Source organism: Notamacropus eugenii, chromosome 5, assembly GCF_028372415.1.
Source record: "Notamacropus eugenii isolate mMacEug1 chromosome 5, mMacEug1.pri_v2, whole genome shotgun sequence".
NCBI lineage: Eukaryota > Metazoa > Chordata > Mammalia > Diprotodontia > Macropodidae > Notamacropus > Notamacropus eugenii.
In genome coordinates this window covers 256,481,851-256,503,319 of record NC_092876.1, presented here as the reverse complement: position 1 = coordinate 256,503,319, position 21,469 = coordinate 256,481,851, and the positions used below count along the sequence as shown (strand labels likewise).

At 36.3% G+C, this 21,469-nt stretch overlaps 1 long non-coding RNA gene across 1 annotated transcript in view; it reads left to right on the top strand.

Annotated features, from left to right (window-relative positions):
- Nucleotides 1-409: 409 nt before the first annotated feature.
- The window catches only part of LOC140505988 (uncharacterized), a 109,018-nt gene continuing 87,958 nt past the window's right edge, over nt 410-21,469 (top strand). The window contains exon 1 of the long non-coding RNA XR_011967726.1: nt 410-488. This is a non-coding gene — a long non-coding RNA (uncharacterized lncRNA). The remainder of the gene's footprint in view (nt 489-21,469) is intronic.

Genomic DNA, 21,469 nt, shown 5'->3' with positions numbered 1-21,469 from the left:
AAATGGTTAATTAAGAAGAGGAATTCTAGGATAAGATTGGGATACATTTCATATTTGCAGATTCTGTTGAAACTTCAAAGGTCATAGGCCACAGAGTTGTAATAGCTACAATTTTCCTACAGAGGAGTATTTCCCATAGATAACTCTAATTTCTTTTCCAGTTTTTTGGTCAAACTTCATTCTATATATAAAAATGTTTTTATACTTAAAGAAAAAACAAAAACAAAACAAAACAAAAACCTCTTGCTCCATCTCTAATAAGAATTCTAATTGGTGTTGTGCCCAGTCTACATTTTTCTCTAAACCAGTGCTTAAAGATGTTTTGGAGTTATTCTCTCCACCTTCATTTGTGTCTTAATTATCCCTGCCAGTAAAATAGTTCTTAAAGTAGATTTTTTTTCTTTTTTTGGTCCAGTTTTCTTACCGACTTCCCAATTTTGGATTTGATGTTGAGGCTGGACTCTGCCGCTTCTACAAGAACGATCCAGGTTGGTCCTATTGCTATATTCTTGGGGAATTGAATGTTATGCTATTCCAGTATCTTAGCAACAGGCTGGAGACTTGGAAGTTTTCATTGCCCCCTAAGTGGTCTGATTAGGGCAAAGTCTGATTTGCTGTCCCCTTAGTTTGAGCTCTGGAAGATTCTGGCCTGCATTTGGGTCTAAGCAACATTGGACTGCAGTTAGACTCTGTCCTATTAGCTATTTGGAAAGCTCTTTCAGAGTGAGCAGTGAAATTGTAGGTTCCCCTTTAATTTGAGATTTCTACACTGTTTAATCCTCTGCAGTCTATGCCAGGAGTTGAAAGTAAAATCCTGCTTCACTGAGGTCTGAGCCACACTACTGTTGTTGTGGCTACTTCTGCTGGTTCCTGAACTTCCTCCTTTATCCATACACTGACCGTGGCCTTCCCACATATTAAGGGCACTATCATATCCTTCCCACCTGGATGGTTGGTAGATCTGCAACTTGGGCTTTCCAAACCTGGAAGTTGGCACCTGCTCCTGTTGCAGTGCCCGAGGTAGGTCTGGGAGTACCTCAGCATGGGTCTGACATCTTTTCTTGCTCTGGTGCACAGTTCTTTCTTGAATGCTGAAGTACTCCCTGTGGAGTGTGTTCTTGTCCTGACCTGTAGTGTCTGGGGCAGCTAGGTGGTGCAGTGGACAGAGTGCCAGGTCCAGTGTTCAAATCTGGTCTCAGACCTTTACAAGTTTTATGACCCTGAGCAAGTCACTTAAATCTATTTGCCTCAGTTTGTCATCTGTAAAATAAGTTGGAGAAAGAAATGTTTTATCTTTGCCCAGAAAACCCCAAATGGGTTTACAAAGAGTTGAACATGACTGAAATGACAGAACAACAGCAAAAGCCCATGTGTGGGCTTTCATGATACTTTTCTCTCTTGGTTTTTCTCCTAACTGTCCAAACCATTCTAGCTCAATCTCTTTTCCTGGTTCAGTATCTATATCATGTCCCCTAATTATGGGTGTTCCCTAAGATTTTATCCTAGACCCCCTATTCTTCTCTATCTCTATATTTTTTTCATCAGCTGTCATGATTTAATCATCTCTATGCTGATGATTTCCAGATCTAAATATCCAGTCCTAGTATCTCTCTGAACTTTAAAATATCATCAAATGATTGTTGGACATTTTAAACTATATATCCCAGACATCTCAAGTTTACCATGTCACAAACTGAACTCAAATTTCCCCCTAAATCATCCCCTCATCTAAATTCTGTTGTCACCATCATTCTCCCAGCCTCTGGTTTATAACCTTGGTACTATCTTCAACTCCTTACTTAACTCTTACCTCACATTTCCAGTTAGGAGTCAAATCTCTATCTCTATAATATCTCTTGCAGCTGGGTGGCCAGTGGATAGAGCACTGGGCCTGGAGTCAGCAAGACCAAAGTTCAAATGTGGCCTCAAACATTTACTAGCTGTATGACTTAACCTTTGCCTTTAATCCACTGGAGAGAGAAATGACACACTACCTCAGATTCTTTGCCAAGAAAACCCATTGGAAAAAATTGATGTCTAAGGTGTACAGGATCATGAAGAATTGACCATGATTGAATAACTGAACAACAACCAATACCTTTTGCATCATTAACCTGAAAGTTTGGTTAAAGCAAAGGGAACAGGCTAAATGCATACATTTTTATTATTCATTCTTGATTCCCCTTTAAGTAACAATTATGTAGTACTACGGAGCCAGGATCAGAACCTGGCTGCTCAGTATAGAAATCGTCTGGCATAAATATATTTTACCCTGAGCAAGGAACTCTCTTAGTTGAACAAATTGTAAATTTGGTAAGAGAAGACAATTAACAAAGTAGTGTCAGCTGGGATTTATGATTCCAGGCTGTGTAAAATTCCTCTCTGTGATGTATGATAAAGAGAAAATTCCACCACCCTAGTGGCAGGCATCCTGTCATAAACAGGTCCTTGAAATTGCCGACACAGGAAAGGGTATTTTTAACAGAGTTGATAAAGTTTCAATTGAAATTGCAACCCAGGATATCTGTGTTTTTCCTTATCATTAACATGCCATAAAAAGAGTCTCGTAAGGAAATTACTAAACCCTGGGGATATAAAAAAGGGTGAAGGATACTCCCTTCTCTGAGTGAGACAATATGCAAAAGATTATGTACAAACAAGATATATACAGGATGAATAGAAAATGATCAATAGAGGAAGATACTAGAATTAGGAGGGATTAATTAGGAAAGGCTTCCTGTAGAAGGCGGCATTTTATTTGGGACTTGGAGTAAGCAAGGGAAGCCAGGAAGCAGAGGTGAGGGGGAAGAACATTGCTGTGCATAAAGGACCACCAATGAAAATACCTGAGGTCTGGGGAGTTATTTGAGGAACAGCAAAGAGACCAGTGTCACTGGATGTAAGCATATACAGGGAGCGTTAGGGGTAAGAAAACTAAAAAGGTGGTGGGGTGGGACTTGGTTATAAAGGGCTGTTCCCTTTATTTTTTTTCTATATATACTTACATATAATAGATGTAAGCTAAGTGAGCAGAGACTGTCTAATCCATTGTACTTGTATGCCTTGGTGCCTGGCTCATTATTTTGTTGTTCAGTCATTTTATTTGAGTCTGACTCTGTGTCCCCACATGGGGTTTTCTTGGCAAAAATACAGAAGTGGTTGGCCATTTCCTTCTCCAGCTCATTTTACAGATGAGGAAACTGAAGCAAACGGGGTCAAGTGTCTTGCCTGTGGTCGCACAGCTAGTAAGTGTCTGAGTATAGATTAGTTTTTCTGATTCCAGGTCCAGCACTTTATCTACTATATCACCTAGCTGCCCTGCTGGCTCTTTTTAGGCGCTTAATAAATATTTAATTGGTTTGATTTGGCCTTTGCTTGATGATCTTCATTGAGGGGAAATCCATTAGATAGCTAGCTAGATAGACAGACATTTATTAAGTAAGCACTTATTATGAGTCATGTTGAATGCTGGATTTACAGATACAGAAAGTAGAGCTGTTGATGCCCCCAAGGAGCTCACGTATTCTAATGGGGCAAGACACATAAAGGTGGGCTGGAAAGGAGATGATGGTGATAAGCACAGTGGTATGATGTAGAAGTAGCTTGAGGTAGTGTTCTGGGCTGGGCATGACTCAGGCCAGCCCAGCCCCCTGTACTTTTTTAGGTTGAATACTTGAACAAATTGAGATTCTGTTTGGTCATTCAATAGTTAAAAACAATTTACTTAGCTACAGCTGGAGGATATTCAACAAGAATAACCAGTGAGGACACCTTGAATTGATTCAGCTGAGTGAAGCTCCCTTGCCTTAGTTACTTATTTGTCATTCACTAACCAACCCTCAGAGTACCCTAGAGCCCCTGTAGCTAGCTGCTTTGCATTCAACTGATGAAATGAGATCAACAATCTCAGCCTTTGGTCTCTTGAACTAAATAAGGAGAAATTAGCTTAATTTGCATATCAAGAGGGATTAGGATATTGTTTGTATCACAGGTGTAGAGGCCTTGTTCTAGGCAAGATTAGATGAAAATTCACTTATCAGAACTGGGGGACCTAGGCACAAAGTCCAGGGATGCAAAGGGAAAGAGATGAAGTGTAGCCAGTGTAGTAAAGAGATTGCTGGGGAGAGGCGTGGAGGCCAGTTCCAGGCTTGATAATGTAAACCCTACTCTATCAAAGCTGGGAAACCCAGAGGCCAGAGTCCAAAGATGTGATAGAAGAGAAACTAGATGATGCAGGAGACTGCCAGAAAGTAGCTTACTATTTCCCAAGGTGGTCCATTCTATTTTTATAGAGCTCTAATTATTAGGAACTTTTTCCTTACATGAAACCTAAATTTTCCTTTCTCTAATTTTTTTACTCATTGCTCCTGGTTCTGATCCAAACAAATCGAGTCTAATCCTTTTACAAAGTACTAGAAAATTGTCTTTCTGTGCATGGCTGTTCAGGAAACTCCACATTTTTCAGATGCTGAGCTCTCTTGTCTCTTCATTTTCCTAGGGATTAGTTACTTCCCTTTCCAGTTTAACGTTGCATGGGTACAGGCCCTCCTGTACAAGTCTGATGTTCATTTTTCTCCTTTCCTTTCATGGTGTGCCCTTGAAGTCATGCTAGAGAGCTCCTATTAAAGGCAAAGCCACTCTTTGCTCACTCATATTATGAGGGGACTTTTTAATTTATGTCTAGAATGAATGTCTAGTAAAGGAGTTTATGTACAGGGGAATCACAAATATTGATTCACTGAGTAGTATATAAGTTGTTGAAAAAGCAGAGATTTTTTTTTTTTTTTTTTTACTATTAAGTTGGGGTATCATGTGGAACTAGATACTTAATTGATGACAACTAAAGAGCACATTTTTTTTATTATTATTATAATGAAAACAGCAAAATTTTACATCTGCCACATGATGGCAGCAAAGTTACACTAACTTTTAAAGTTTCTTATAATCTAGTCTGTTAAGGAGCAGGAAAGGTTATAAATTGTCCCCTTAGTAGAATCAAAAAGATTTTTTTTTGTTGGTTTACTACTTTGTACGTAGACTTACTGGAAGTTGACAAATTATCTTTGTCTTGAACTCTTTACCTGAGCATAAAAAAATTGCCAAAACATAAATATATGTTTCTTTATTCTGAAAAAACATATCTTGGCAGTTGTTCAAATTTCTGAGAACTTCATCTTATGACTTCTGCAAGCTTTCTCCTTTTTTTCTTCCTCACTGCGTATTGTTAAAGTTACATGAACATGGAGAATACTTTCCTGTGACATTTTGGATTTGTAGCTTAGGGCCTGTAAGGGTCATGGGTGGTGTGCAGGATGTAATACTGCAGAGTGTGGATCGATACAAATTCCAGCTGTTGATGGTACATGCAGTCCTTTTGTGGACAGGCTTCTTCTTGGGCAGGGTGCCTAAATTTAATTTCCTTGCTTAAAGTCATACTTAAAGTATGTAAACGAAACCAGATGTTAGGACTCTGTGAGTGCATTTGGTGCATGAAGAAATTATTCCCTGTGCTCTCCTCCTACCCCCATTTTATTGTGAGTATCATTCTGAAGAAATTCTGAAAAGAGTCTCCAGAGAATCCTAAAGTTCTTTCAACTCATGTGCAGTTCATTCCCAGAGGAGTATCAAGTTCAGTCTTGAAATGCCCTTATTAATGACAATTTCCTTAATCACCTTACCTCTCCTTTAAGCATCTACTGAAATGTTCTTTTGTTAAGAAATTATGTTTCCTAATGACAGTCTTCCTACAGCTGAATTTTAACTTCCTAAAATGATCATTTGCCATATTTTATTATCTATCATTTACTATAGATTAGCAGTAATAAAGGAAGACATTTGTGCCAAAACTTAGAACTCTTTTTTTTACTGTGGAGTTTCCAGATGGCAAAATTCTGTTGGCATATAAAAAGTGTTTTAAGTGTATGCCAGAATCTTGCTTATATTAGTGAATGTTCACAAACGTAGTTTTGAGTGAGATTTACGTTCATGTTGTAATTTACTCTCCCATTACTCTTCACTCAATAAAAAAAAGAATGTGGAGTAGTTGGAAATATGTTTACATATTCCTTTTTTTTGAGTTTGAAAAAAATTCTCCATGGGTTTAAAGACTGAGTTTATTTACATGACTTTACAGTGATGAAAATACAGTTTTAGATATATGAGCAATTTTTTTTAAGTATAGCAATTTAAACAGATCTTGTTAACATCAATGATCATGAAATTAGTAAGTTTATAAATATTTAAATAAAGTCAAAAAGTTTATAAATGTCTAAGTAAAGTTAAAAAATACCTTTTCCTTTTTGTTGTCAGCAAGCTCAGACATTTCTCTGCTGTGTCATAGGCTATCAGAACATTTGCCATGGTAATATGGAAGAGAATGACATGGGATGGGCAGGCAATCTAGCACAATTAATCCATTGGAGTAAAAACAAAAAGTCCTCTATTTACAGAATTAAATTTATTTTTATACTTAATCACTCAGGACAATAAATACATATCTTAGATTTGGGGAAAAACTGTCTTGGAGAGATCCAGGTCTTCATGGCATCTCTTGAATCTTTATCCTTTTTTCTTACTGTCACTGCCTTGTGTAAAGTACTAATTACCACATAGACTATTATAATAGTTACCCAGTGGTTGTGCTGCCTCCTTTCTTCTCTTCCTTCCCATCCCTTCTTTCCCCACATGCTCTTTGCATTACTGCATCTGGTGGTGTCACCATTCTTTTGTTCAAAAATGTGTAGGAGTTTCCTATTGCCTGTTTGAATAAAGTCTGAACTCCTTTGAATGACATTAGGGCCCTCCATAATTTGGCACCAGCTGATCTTTTGTCTAACTCATTCTACTTCAAGACAAACTGAAATGGTTTCTGTTCCCTGTATACACCTTGTACTCACTTCTGTGCTTTGGCCTGCATTCTTGATTCTGGAAATGTCTTTCCTTTTCTTCTTCCCCTATCCATTCTTTAAAGCCCTTACCTTAACATAATCTTGTCTGCCTTGATTCTGTGCAGTTTGTAGTGTTCTCTGCTGTGGACTTCGAGGTTTTGTATTTTTCTTACTATTTTGCATCATAATTATCTACATATGTGCTACGTCCTCCTACTAGAAATTAAGGTCTATCTTGCACATACCTATTTCTTTACATGTCATCTACCCCCATTGAAATGTAAGCTCCTTGAAGGCAGGGAATATATTTCCTTTTTCTCTTTCCATTTTTAGTGCATTTCTTGGCATATTGTAAAGCCCTTGTATAATATTGGACTTAGGAGTCAGAAAGATCTGAGTTTGAATCCTTCTACTTTCATTTACTAGATATACAATCCTGGGCAAGTCACTTAACCTTTCTCACAGTCAACCTGTCATCTGTAAAATGGGGATAATCACACCTACCACATGGAGTTATGAAGACCAAATAAGATAACATGCAAAGTGCTCTACAAATCTTAAAGTATGATTTCAGATATTATTATTCAAGTATTATTTCAAATTATTATTTCTATAATACATGCTTGCTGATTGATTACTGTTTTAGGAGATTAGGTTTTTTATTATTCCCAATAACTAGTACAGTTCTGTGTACGTAGTAGGGTTTTTAATACATATTTGTTGAATGTATTGTTATGTAGGGTCTATGTATGTATCATAAATTTGTATTCGAGGGGCAATATTATGTAGTAGATGTTGTACCTGGAGTCAGGAAGATGACTTGGCTTTGAATTTTGATTCTGATACTTACTAGATATGTAACTTTTGACCAAATTAGCGTCAGTTTCTTATTCTGTAAAGTGGGCATATCACCAGGTCTTACCACATTGGGAGAGTGTAATGGTCAAACAAGATAATGCTTGTAGCATATCTTACAAACTTTAAGACATTATATAAATGTGAATGAGCTATTATAATTAGCTTCATAGTTAGTGGTTATTTTTGGCTGCAGGTGGTTTTGGCTAATTCAGACAGATTGCTGCATCTTTAATTTCTATTAGTGACAATTTTTAAAAAATTGAATCTACCAAAAATCCATAGTTTATAAACCGCTATAGTCAAGATCACAATATTGATATAAAAATTAAAGAGGTCTGATACCATCCATGTCACTGTAATTAGGCTTTAGACAAACCTCTTCTGACTGCATTGCTTTAATAACTTTTTATTGTTTAGCTGTTTATAAGTATTTCTAGTATTTTTCAAAAAATGGAATAGAATTTCCCATGCCAGATTTGGAAAGGGGTTCTGTTCTCAAGTAGTTTATCTTTCTGTCTGTAAGGTGAAGTATTGCCTATCCAGTGTGAAAAATGATAAGTACCTTTGTTTTAACAAGTGTATAACTATCATTCAAAATGTTATTTGAAAAGGTATAGCCTAAGGGTAATTCTTACTGCATGTCCTATTTCTCAGATCAGAGAATATCCTATTTCTCTGTATAAATTATTTTTTTTAAACTGAAGTCTCTTGTGAAGTGTTTGATATCAAGCTACCTTTTTTATTTCTGTCATCATGAATTATAATTATAAAATAAGCAGACTTTTAAGTGCCAGACTTTCCATTTCAAAGTTTCCATCAGACTGTGGTTTGGAGGATGGTTGGAAACGATTGTAACATTCTTTAGGTTTTGTAGCCTGGAGTGATTTCGTAAATACAGAGTACAGATTGAGTAATTTTGTTGGTGAGACCCATTGGAGAAAATAAATGGTTAATGATCTTGCCACAAATGAATTTGTGGTTATAAAGAGGCAATGTAAGAAGCAGTGACATATTTTTATTTCCTACATTAAACATTTTACTTTCCATAAGAAATTGGAATAGAATTTTATTCTAGGTTTCTTAGCGTTTGAAAATTTTTGCCCCCGTATATAAGTAGAAATTATTTAATATCATTATCTCCATTATGGAAACTGGGATTTAGTGTTTATCCAATCTTCTTAATATGTATAAAAACTCAGTCTTTTGCTAAATCATTGACTCATATGGCAACCTAATTGTCTGACATAAGCATTCTCTACATTTTTCGGGGGTTGAGTAAGCACATGGAGCCTGTGCTTTAGCCTTATTGCCAGACAATCTTTGCTTTTAAGTATTAATGTGCTTTTTTATTTTGGGCTGCTTTGTGCTACTTACCAATATCAAAATTAAAGCTCAAGCTCATGGTTCAGACTTTTGTGATGAAAATTATAGGAAAGAGGAAAATTATGAGAGATTACCTGGGCTTCATGAGTGTTCCATCAAAGGAAAAATGCCACAGGGTATGTATCCAAGGATTAAGAGTGCATCTAGATAAACAGATAAACATAATAGACTGATTCTATTCTATTTTCTGGCTTATATTATTTTGCCATTTGTTTTTCTGTACCTACACAGAAATCTCAGCAGTTTTTGAAATAGGGAACAGAAATTATGTCAAGAAGCATTAAGTTAGGTTATAAAGTTTCAACATGGCACAGTGCCAAGATCTCAGTGTACATAAATCTAGATTGTCTCATTTTGTCCCCACCCAGACTTTCCTTTGGAAACCTCCAAACCTCATTAGATCTTCACAGTTGTGAGTAAGAGCGTTCCTGGTTTCCATGCAAACATGAGATAACAATGTATACTGAGTATGGAAGACAAGGAGATAAGCATTTTTTAAGCCCTTAATATGGATCAGCACTGTGCTAAGCACTTTAAAAATATCTCATTTTATTGTTAAGGAAACTGAGGCAGACAGATATTAAGGGACTTGCACAAAGTCAGATTTTAACTCGGGTCTTCTTGACTCTAGGTCCAGCACTTTATTCACTGTGCCACTCAGCTGCCTTTATTTCATTAGACAGATAGTGCAGAAAGCACAAAGGGCTCACAGTAGCTCCAGGTGATTCAATTCTCTTTCCTTTGCAATGGTCCTACTTCCCCTCCTAAAGGACTAAAATAAACCTATCCACTTAAATCTCTATCTTGTGATTTAGACTTCCCTGGAAATAATCTTAGGGTTGTTCCCTAACCCCAAGTTGCAACTACCCAACATGCTGAGTCCTGCCCTACCTATTCCAGTGATTCTCAGGACTCATATGAGAACTATGTTTAACTATCTCTGGATCTTTTAAAGAAGGGCTGCCATAGCTCTGTTGGTTCCCTTTTACAGAGTTATCACACTCACATCTGTTGTGAAGGTTTGCAGAGCTCTTTTTAGGGCTGCACATCTACCTTTGGTGTCTACCTCTCACCTGTGGCTCCAATAAACTTCAGCATGTGGTGAAACCATCTTGGCACATGGGCTAAATGAGGTTAAGGGTAATCAACAGGCCTCAAAGCTGTTTGGCGAGTTATGGGGAATATGTACCCAAGCATGTGAAGACCTCTCCTGGAAAACTGAGAAGATGAGAACAGTTTCCAATGACCATGAAGGTGATTAAAGCAGGTGCTGTGGAATGCTTAGAGTTTGGTCAGATATAAAAAATTTCAAAGTCTTCTGCTGCATCTTGGGCCATCGAAAGTTGCCTTGACTTTTGCCTTGCCGCTGGACTTTGATGATTCTGGAAGAGTGAGGCTGATGATTTTGTGCAGCTGTGTCTCACTTAAATCCAATTCATGTGCAAGTCAAGACATCACCCCATGATGTCATTGATCCTCTTCAAAAATGAAAAATGAACAACAGGGTCATCACAGATGGGTAGTTTCATCTATAAGCAGGCCAAACTAAACATTATCTCGAGGGAATTGTGAATGGATCAACATGTGATTATGCTCAAAACCTCCTATTGTGAGATAAACCTGTTGGAAATTGCATCTGGAAACTCCTCCGAAATAATCACCCTATGTGAAGTAGGAAGGGAGTAGAAATCTTTGGTATTATTTTTGGGGTGAAGATATGCTATATACATGAAAGATGAACTTGTTACAGGTCAAGAAGATAGTATCGAGCCTCAAATATTACACAGTGCCAAAGGGAGAGTCAATGCAATGATCTAGACTGCTTAATTTTAACATTTACTTTTGACTCAGACCCATCCTGGATAATTCTAGAAAATATGTTTCTATGCTTTTCTTTATTAGTGGAGACTTGGACCCAGAATTAAATGAAACTGCTATAGAAAGAACTTGGTAACATCACGTGTTTTCCAGTTTTATGCTTGATAAGTAGATGAATTGGAAAGGTGATAGGTAATATTTTGCTTTTGTGATTTCCTATAATTATTCATATGGTATAGGGGCCAGCGCTTTGGATTTAGAATCAGAAACCATACCTATGTCATAATTAGATAAGATTTCTTGAAAGATAAAACAAAGAAAGCCTTGTTCTATAATTAATATCAGGGGAGTCATGAAATAGGGAGATATATGCTTGCCAAGGAGGTTCACCATTGTTATGGAGGAGTTCAAGTCCGGTATTCAAGTTGACTCAATAAACATTTATTAAATACCTATCATGTCAGTCAAGAAACATTTATGAAGCGCCTACTACATTCCAGATACTGTGCTAAGTGTTAAAGATACAAATACAAAAAAAGATAGTTCTTGCCCCCAAGGAACTTAAAATGTAATGAGGAAAGACAATATTTAAAGGATACTGTAAATTGGGGTTTGGGGAGGGGAGAAAAATGAAGATAGCCAGCTTAGGGGCATGATGGAGATATCCAAAGAAGTACAGAAGTATAGTACGGTGTGAAATGAAAAGATAGTTGACTCTTCTTAAACAGAGATTATGGGAGGAGTTCTGTACTTCACCCTTCCATCAGAAGGATCCCCAGGGCAGAGGATACTGACTGATATGAGTAGCGGGGTTGATGTGCTTTTCTTGTAGGATGATGAGGTGCCAGACATTATGCTAGGTGTGGGAGATTCAAAGACAAAAATTAAGCAATACATTTCTTCCATTGAGGAGTTTGCATTTTATTAAGAGGGACAATACGTAATAAATAAACAAAAGTTAATTTATATATATTTTCATGTCCCTGTGATGATGAATAACCTTTTGTCTAAGCACAGGTCATCCTCTTTCTTAACCCTTACTTCCATTTACTATCCTTTACTTCTTCAGTCTACTCACAATCACAGAAACCTGGCTTCTTTCATATGACACAACTTCCCTAGCCCTTCCTTACAATACTGGTTTCTTTCATGCCTTGTAGTGAAATACTGGTCTTGGAGCAGGATTCCAAGTAGTCCTTGATCCCAGTTGCTACTTCTGGATTCTTCCTTGCCTTCTTTTCCCTTGAGGTTCATTATATTAAGATTTGTCACTCAGTCAAAGCAATCATATCTGTCATTCCCTGTGATATTTCCCCTCTTTATTGCAAGTTTAGTTTACTTGGTTCACAGTTTTCTCTACCCAACACTTTCCTTTATACTAAAAGACTTCATATATGTTGATATCTTAGCCAACAAACTTCCTACTTTTCAACTATCAGGGCCTAACCTTCATTCCATCTCAGCTATACACAAGGATGGATAGTCAAAGCCTTGTTCTAGCAGTTACTAATTCCTTTTTATAACCTAATATCTTTTCATGTTCCCCTATGCCTTACCCTGCTTAAACCTATTCTTCCTCCTCACTGTATCCTTCAATCTCTTCATCCCACAGTATTCTCTCATATCATTACCCAGTTTAATCTGATTTTCCTCCCTCCCCAGTATTGACCTTGTGGCTAAACATTTCAAATTAACCTCTGCTGCTGTGGAATCCCTTAACTCTCTATCAATATTCATACAAGCACAATCACTACTGATTATTCCCACCATTCACATCCTCTTCTACTGACAGGTTGTCATTGACTGGGCGTGACTTAGGCCAGGACCCTAATATTTTAGGTCCAAAATTGAAATGGCATATAAAATAGCAATAGTTTGTCTAACAGTTAAAAAGATTTACTTAGTCATGGCAAGGGAAGGACATTTAGTGCATTAAGGGATGCTCACCCAGGACAGGGCTGTAGTCTTCAACTTGATGTGGAAAGCTCTAGTCCCTCATATCCTATTTTTTAAAATACCCAAGCAACCAACCCTAATACTTGGAGTCGATTTTTTATATTTTTAAATATTTTTTATATTTTATTTTTCAATTATACATTAAAAACAATTTTCAACATTTATTTTTTAAAATTTTGAGTTCTAAATTCTCTCTCCTTTTTCCCCTCCTCCTTATTTAGAAGATAAACAATTTAATATAGGTTATACATGTGCAGTCATGCAAGATATTTTCATATTAGTCATGTTGCAAAAGAAAATGCAGACCAAAAAAAGCAAGAAAAATAATTTGATCTGTGTTCAGACTCTATTAGTTCTTTCTCTGGGGGTGGATAGCGTTTTTCATCATGAGTCTTTTGGCATTGTATTGCTGAGAAGAGATAAGTCATTTGCATTAATCATCATACAATATTGTCATTATGTTTTCCTGGTTCTGTTCATTTTCACCTTGCATCAGGTCATGTCAGTCTTTCCAGGTTCTGAAAGCATCCTTTCATCATTTCTTATAGTACAATAGTATTCCACCATAATCATATACCATGATTTGTTCTGCCATTTGCCAGTTAAAGAACATCACCTCGATTTCCAGTTCTTTGCCACCAAAACAAGAGCTGCTATAAGTATTTTTGTACCTATAGGCCCTTTTCCTTTTTGTTTTTAACCTCTTTGGGATATCGACCTAGAAGTGGTATTGCTAGGTCAAAGAGCAGTATGCATGGGTTTATAGAATTTTGAGCATAATTTCAAATTGCCCTTCAGAAAGGTTGAATCAGTTCACAATTCTACCAATAATGTATTTTAGTGTCTAAATTTTCCTATATCCCCTCCAACCTTTGTCATTTTTACTTTCTGTCACATTAGCCATTCTGATAGGTGTGAAGTTCTGCTACCTTAGAGCTTTTTAATTGTCATTTCTCTAGTCAATAGTGACTTAGAGCATTTTTTTCATGACTATAGATAGCTTTGATTTCTTCATCTGCAAACTGCTCAATTTTTGACCATTTATCAGTTAGGACATGGCTCCTATTTTTATAAATTTGACTCGTTTCTCTATGTACTAGAGAAATGAATTCTTTATCAGAGCTATTTGTTGCAAAAATTTTTTCAGTTATGATTCCTATGCATTTTCCTCCATCCTATTTTCCCCTCCCCCATTTATTCTATCTCTCTCTTCTTTCACTTTGTCCATTCTCTGGAGTGTTTAACTTCTGATCATCACCTCCCACGATCTGGCCTCCCCTCTATCAGCACCTATCTTTTTCTCTTCTCCTTCCCCTCCTACTTTACTGTACGGTGAGATGGGTTTCTATACTCAATTGAATGTGTGTTATTTCCTCTTTCAGCCAGTTCTTATGAGAGTAAGATTCAAGCACTCCCCCTCCTCATCTTCCCCTTCACTATAAAGGCTCTTTTATGTCTTTTTTATGTGAGATACTTTACCGTAGTCTAGTACTCCCTTTCTCCTTTTCCCACTACATTCCTTTTTCTAATTTAATTTTTATTTTTAGATATCATCTCATCATACTCATCTCACACCCATGCGCTATGTCTGTGTCTATATAGACATGTATCTATGTCTAGTCCTTCTGACTGCCATAATGAGAAAGTTCTTAGGAGTTACAAGTATCAGCTTCCTATGTAGGAATATTAACTGCTTAACCTTACTGAATCCCCTATGATTTCTCTTTCATTACCTTTTTATGCTTCTCTTGAGTCTTAAATTTGAAAGTTAAATTTTCTTTTTAGCTCTGATCTTTTCATCAGGAATGCTTGAAAGTCCTCTATTTCATTGAATATCCATCCATCCCACCCCTAACCCCTGAATGATTATACTCAGTTTTGTTGACCATGTGATTCTTGATATTGTAATCCTAGCTCCTTTTTCCTCTGGAATATTATATTTCAAGCCCTCTGATCCTTTAATATAGAACCTGCTGAAAATCTTTTGTGCTGACTGTGCCTCCATGATATTTGAATTCTTTCTTACTGGCTGCTTACAATATTTTCTTCTTGATCTGGGAGTTTTGGAATCTGGCTATAATATTCCTGGGGAGGTTTACATTTTGGGATCTCTTTCAGGAGATGATTGGTTGATTCTTTCAAATTGTTTTACTTTCTGATTCTAGAAGATCAGGGCAGTTTTACTTGATAATTTCTTGAAAGATGATGTCTAGGCTCTTTTTTTTGACCGTGAGTTTCAGGCAGTCCAATAATTGCTAAATGATCTCTTCTCAACCCATTTTCCAGGTTGACTGTTTTTCCAACGAAATAGTTCACATTTCCCCCTCCCCCCATATTTTTCATGCTTTTGATTTTGTTTTATTGTTTCTTAATGTTTCATGGAGTCATTAGCTTCCACTTGACCAATTCTAACTTTTAAGGAATTGTTTTCTTCAGTGAGCTTCTGTATTGTCTTTTCCATTTGAACATTTCTACTTTTTAAGGAATTCTTTTTTTCAGTAAATTTCGTACATCTTTTCCCATGTGACCATATCTGCTTTTTAAGAGTTCGTTTCTTCAGTGGATTTTTGTTCCTCTTTTAGTGTTCGGCTTATTCAGGTTTTTTAAGGCATTGTTTTCATCGGTATATTTTTGTGTCTCCTTTACCAAGCTGTTGACTCTTTTTTCACAATTTTTTTTTTGCATCACTGTCTTTTCTTTTACCTAATTTTTCTTCTACCTTTGTGATTTTAAAAATCTTTTTTGAGCTCTTCTAGGAATTCTTTTGAAGCCTGACACCAACTCATGTTTTTCTCTGGGGCTTTGGATGGTAGGAGTTTTGACTTTTCTGTCTTCTGAGTGTGTGTTTTGATCTTCAGGTTGTTATTGTTTGCTTACTTTTCCAACTTCACAAGCCAAATTACTGGATAAACCTGGCTATACCTGTTGCCTCTACTATTTCTCCTCTCACAGTCTTGCTCAGCCTTTTGCAATAGGACTTGGAACTTCAGAATTCAAGTTAAACTGCTCTCTTTACAGTTACTACTAATTTTTTTAAACATTAAGAAAATTTAAAGATAGATAAAACATTAAGTGCTTGCTATGTGCTAGGTATTGTGCTGAATGCTGTGGATAAAAAAAAAACAAGATAATCAAGGAGCTTATATTCTGATAGGAAAGAACAAAATATAAAAGAGAACTGGAAAGTTGTGGAGTGGGGACACCTTTGGGAAAGGGACAAAGTGGTTGATATGGAGGCCGAGCACATACAAGAGTGAGCAAGAAGTAGAAAATATGTTGATAGTTGTTATTTTTACATTGTCTTCATTTTTCCTTGTATTTCTCCCCCCTTCTCTTTCCCAAAGATCCAGGCTTTATAACAAGCAATTCTTTAAAAGAAAAAGAGGAAGAAGAAAAAGTTCAGTGGAACCAAACATCCTGAAAAAAACATCTGATGTTATATGTAATGTTACACACCTGAGCACTCGAGCATCTCTTTCTCCTTCAGAACCAGACTTGTTCTTTATAATTTGGCTGCATGCAATTTTAATTGCTTTGTGATGGTTCTTCCATTTGTATTGTTGTAGTCATTGCATATATTGAATTTCTGTCTTTGTTTCATTTTGCATCCGTTCACATAAGTCTTTTCACGCTTCTCTGAATTCATCATGCTCATCATTCCTTAGAGCTGCTTACTTAGAGTGGGCATCTACTGTGTTTCTGATTCTTTGCTACCATGAAAAGGGTTTCTGTGAATATTTTGGCATATATGGAATCTTTTTGTCTTTGATCTTCTTGGGGTATATACCTAGCCATGAAGTCTCTGGGTCAAAGGATTTGGATGTTTTTTAAGCATGTTCCTTTTCTAATTTCAAGTTGCTTTTCAGAATGACTGTATAGTTTTGCAGCTCCGCTAATAGACAGTTCATTACTGTGGCTGTCTCTCCACAATTGCTCTACCTGACTAACTAGTGATCTCTTAATTGAAAAATTTGTGGTCTTTTTCCAGCTCTTACTGTTTTTGACCTATGTGCTTCATCTGACATGCTTTTCTTCTAGACACTCTTTCTCATCTGGCATTCAATAACACCACCCTCTCTTTGTTTTTTTCTTACTCATCTGATAACTTCTCAGTCTCCTTTGCTCTCACCTCATCCATATGTGCCCTAAAATTCTGTACTATGCCCTCTGTCCTTTTCTCTATATTAGATCACTTTGTGACCTATGAGTTTTCATAAGTTTAATGAACATCTCTATATAGATGACTTTTAGATCTATATTTATCCAGCCCTATCCTTTCTCCTGAGCTTTAGACATGTCTCCAACCATTTATTAGATACTTCAAACTGTTTGTATCCAAACTCAACGTGTCCAAAAATAACTTATCTTTTCTCACCAAAACAATCCCCTTTCCAAACTTCCTGTTTATGTTGAGTTTACCACTGACCTTTTAAGTCATTCTGTTACTGAATTACAATCTCAGAATTTTCCTTGGCTTCTCACTCTCCCTCACCTCATATACTCGGTGGGTTGCCAAATCTTGCTGCATCTCTTCTGCAATAGCTCTCGTATTCTTTTCTCTCAACTCATATGAAACCCTTATTACTTTTTGCCTAGACTACTGCAGTTAGCTCCTAAGTAGTCTCCCTGCTTTAAGTCTTTTCCTTCCCCAATACAACTGATTGCTAAAGTGATTTTTCTAAAAGTGCACATCTGACCATATCACACCCCTACTCAGTATACTCTAATGGCTCCCTCTTTAAGATCAAATACAACCTTCCATTTAGTTTTTAAAGTCCTTTCCCAACCTGGCCCCAAACAGAATGTTTCATAGATGTTTCAAACTCAGTATGTTCAAAACTGAACTATTATCTATACCTTCCTAAACCATTCCCTTCCCCATCTCCTGGCAAAACATACCCCTCCTGAATTTCTTTTTTCTCTAGAGGCCACAACTATTCTGCTAGCCAACCTTGATACTATGCTGATGTTCTTTAGACACTCCTGTTTGTGTTGTATTGTATTGAATGTATCATTCCCTGTAACATTAAAGAGACTCCTAAATGAGGTTACTCAGAAGAATTTAGCTTATGTATTCATACTGGAAAGGTCAGGAGTATAGATAATGACTCATAAAGTTTTTCTGTCAGCATATATATGTTTGATAGATGATAAAAATAGACAGAAAGGGGCCCAGAATTCAGTTGTAGGAGAGAACGATAGATAGCCTTTGGAAAATTGCCAACTTATTTTTTTATGTTCCTAAGCTTCTCCTTGCTGCAAAAGGCCTAAAAGTGAATTACATTAAATTAAAAAGTTTTGTAGAAATAAAGCCAGAGTAGCCAAAATTAGAAGGAAAGCAGAAAAATGGAGAGGAAATCATAGACATTTTCTCAGATAAAGGTTTCATATCTCAAACATATAGAGAACTTTGTCAGATTTATGAGAATGAGTCATTCCCCATTTGATAAATTGTCAAAAGATATGAGCAGGCAGTTTTTGGATGAAGAAATCAAAGCTTTATATAGTCATATGAAAAAATGTTCTAAATCGCTATTGATGAGAGAAATGCAAATTAAAACAACTTTTAGATATCATCTCACACCTAGCAAGTTGGCTTAAAATGATATCGGGAAAATGACAAATGTTAGAGGGGATGTGGAAACATCAAGGCATTAATACACTGTTGGTGGAACTGTGAGCTGAACTAACCATTTTGGAGAGTAATCTGGAATGATGCCTGAAGAGGTATAAAACCGTATCTTCTTTGACACAGCAATGCCACTATTAGGTTTGTTTTCCAAGGTGACCAGGGAAAAAGGAAAAGAACCTACATGTTCTAAAATGCTTTCAGCAAAGACATGAATGAAGTGAGCAGAACTGAGAGAACATATATAGATAGTAACAGCAACATTATTTTAAGAATGACTGTCAGTTTTTACTATTATAAATACACAAATTACAAATGAAGGACATATGAAGAGAGACTCTATCTGCATCTAGAGAAAGAACTGAAATGGAAGCATGTATAGAGTAATTTCATGTGTTTAATGGTAGCCATCTCTAGGATGGGGAGGAAAAAGAAGAAATTTACATGAACTTTGTTGTATATTTGGAGGGAATAGCAAATTATACATAGTAGATTGGCAGTTTCATCTGTAATCATACTTTTTATCATACTGTTATGGTAATTCTTATTTGGTTCTCTGAATTGAAAATAAAAATAAAATACTTAACAGCAGCTGAATTTGTGGTGGCAAAGTACTGGAAACTGAGGGGCTCCTCATCAATTGGGGAATGGCTAAGGTTGTGGTATATGATTGTGATGGATTACTATTGTGCTGTAAGATATGATGAACTGCTTGGTTATAAAAACATAGAAAGACTTGTATGGAATGAGGAAGGATGAAATGAGCAGAATCAAGAGAATGTTGTATCTACAAAGAATAATTGTGAACAACCCAATTATTCTGAGTATTACAAATACTCAAATTAACTACAAAGGACCTATGAAAGAAGTTGCTGTCCATCTTCAGAGAAAGACTGATAAATAGAAGAATGCATAATATGATTTTATATACATAAATCTGTGTCAGATAGCCTTCTCTAGTGCTGGGTAGGGAGGCAGAAAGGGAGAAAGTTCAGAACTTAAAATAAAACAAAAAATAAAATTTTTTAAAAAAAGGCCGGTGAGTGATGTTTTCTGACTGTAAATCTCAAACACCATATTCTCCAAAGAATTAAAGTTGAAGATCACGATCTGTGGAGCAACAGAGAGGGGCATATGATGGGCATGAGAAGCCTATGACACATAAGGAATTATAAAGGGGAAGTGGTGTGGTACAGGATGTTGTCAAGGAGAGTTAGGATCTGAAGAAAAGATGGGATCTTTGCTTGATGAGAGGTAACTGATAGGTGGTCCACATGCCCCACTGGTATCCTTATCGTGCAAAGGGAGTGTACTTTGTGATGAATTTATAGGAGGGCACAGACAAGAATTAGAAAGGATGGGCAGATATAGGTTGCATTCTGAATCATTGGAAGAAATATCCATCTCAGAAAAGTCACAGGACCATTGGAATGCAGGAAAATCTGGATTGTAAAGTTTGATTGTAAAAAATCAATATGGAATTTTAGTCCTTGGGTAATTTTCCTCTTTTCATGATCAATATCTTCTAGTTGTCATGAATTAATACTCAAAGGTGGACATTTTGTTTGTGTGACAGTTTTTAATTTTGTCAGTTCATTGATTATGCTGATAAAGGTTCATCAATATAGTATATATATATACATATATTTAATATGCATATGTACATGGGTACATATGAATATATTTATGTTTGTAACTTAGATGTCACCTCTACATTGGCTCTAAATTTTGGGAGGCAAAAAACAAAGCCACTAAGATCAATCCTACAAATAAACCTCAATTTCAGTGACTAACTCCATCTTACTTGGTACATAAAGGGCTTTAGGCTATTTATTTTACTGTTTCCAGTTTATTCACTTCTTTTGTATAGAAGAGAATAATATATTGACTGACTTTGAAGTGGGTTCTTTATGCATACTTTTTGGTCTAATAATTAACAACTTATTTATTAGTATTCTTGATTTTGGAGAGAAGTGGTTGTAAATTTCTTTATCAGCAAATCTGAGTAAGGCATCTCCAGGTTGGAAGAATGTTTCAAATTAAAAATTTGAGTTTGGTGAACCATAACCAGTTTCTTCTACTTTTAACATTAAAATTGCTGCACCCTTCAGTGGAAGTTCTTTTATCTGCCATAACAGAATTTGGAGACTTAGTTGCTATTACTGGAAGGTAAGCTTAACATTTTTCTCTTCCCAGAAAATGAAAAACAGAGAAGCCTTAACTTCCTGACTGCACACCAACTCTTCCAAATGCCTTTCAAAAAGGAAAATGGGGCCCATATCTTCAGGGTATTTTGAATAACAATTTATTTTATGATACTCATGGTCCTTTCACGTCCTTTTTGCAACTTACCTTTATTGGTTGCTCCAAAATGGTTTTTGATTGTTACCAAGTACCATTATTTAAATTAGAATTAGAATTGTGTCTCAAGGTAGGTGGATTCACAAGCAGTAAGGGCTGAACGTGGAATTGGTCTCCTGAGCAGATTTACATTCTTAATCATATGCAGCTGCAGAATTGATAAAGTCTCTTGACTTTTTTTAAAAGACAGAAACATTCTTATCTTTTGCTCTTAAAACACTCAGAACATTTTCACACTAACAAGACAATGTCAAGCAACAGGGTCGCTTTGAGGCCGAAATTTTGAAAGTGAATGTTCCATTTCAGAGTACGGTGTACATCTTTTAGATATTCTATGCTCAACTATTAGTACATTTGTGACCTTTTCCTTTGATGCAAACCAGCTGTGGCTATGTTTCAATAAACATTTTTTTCTAGCTCTTACAGTTTTTAAGCACAACAGAGAGGTTTTCCAATCCACTTCTAACATGTTCTTGCCATGGTAATTTGTTCTTTTATCCAAACAGCATTTTAGACTTCTAGAGATACAGCTGTAGCAATCATTTTTTACGTGAAAGCATTCAAAAAATGGATGAAA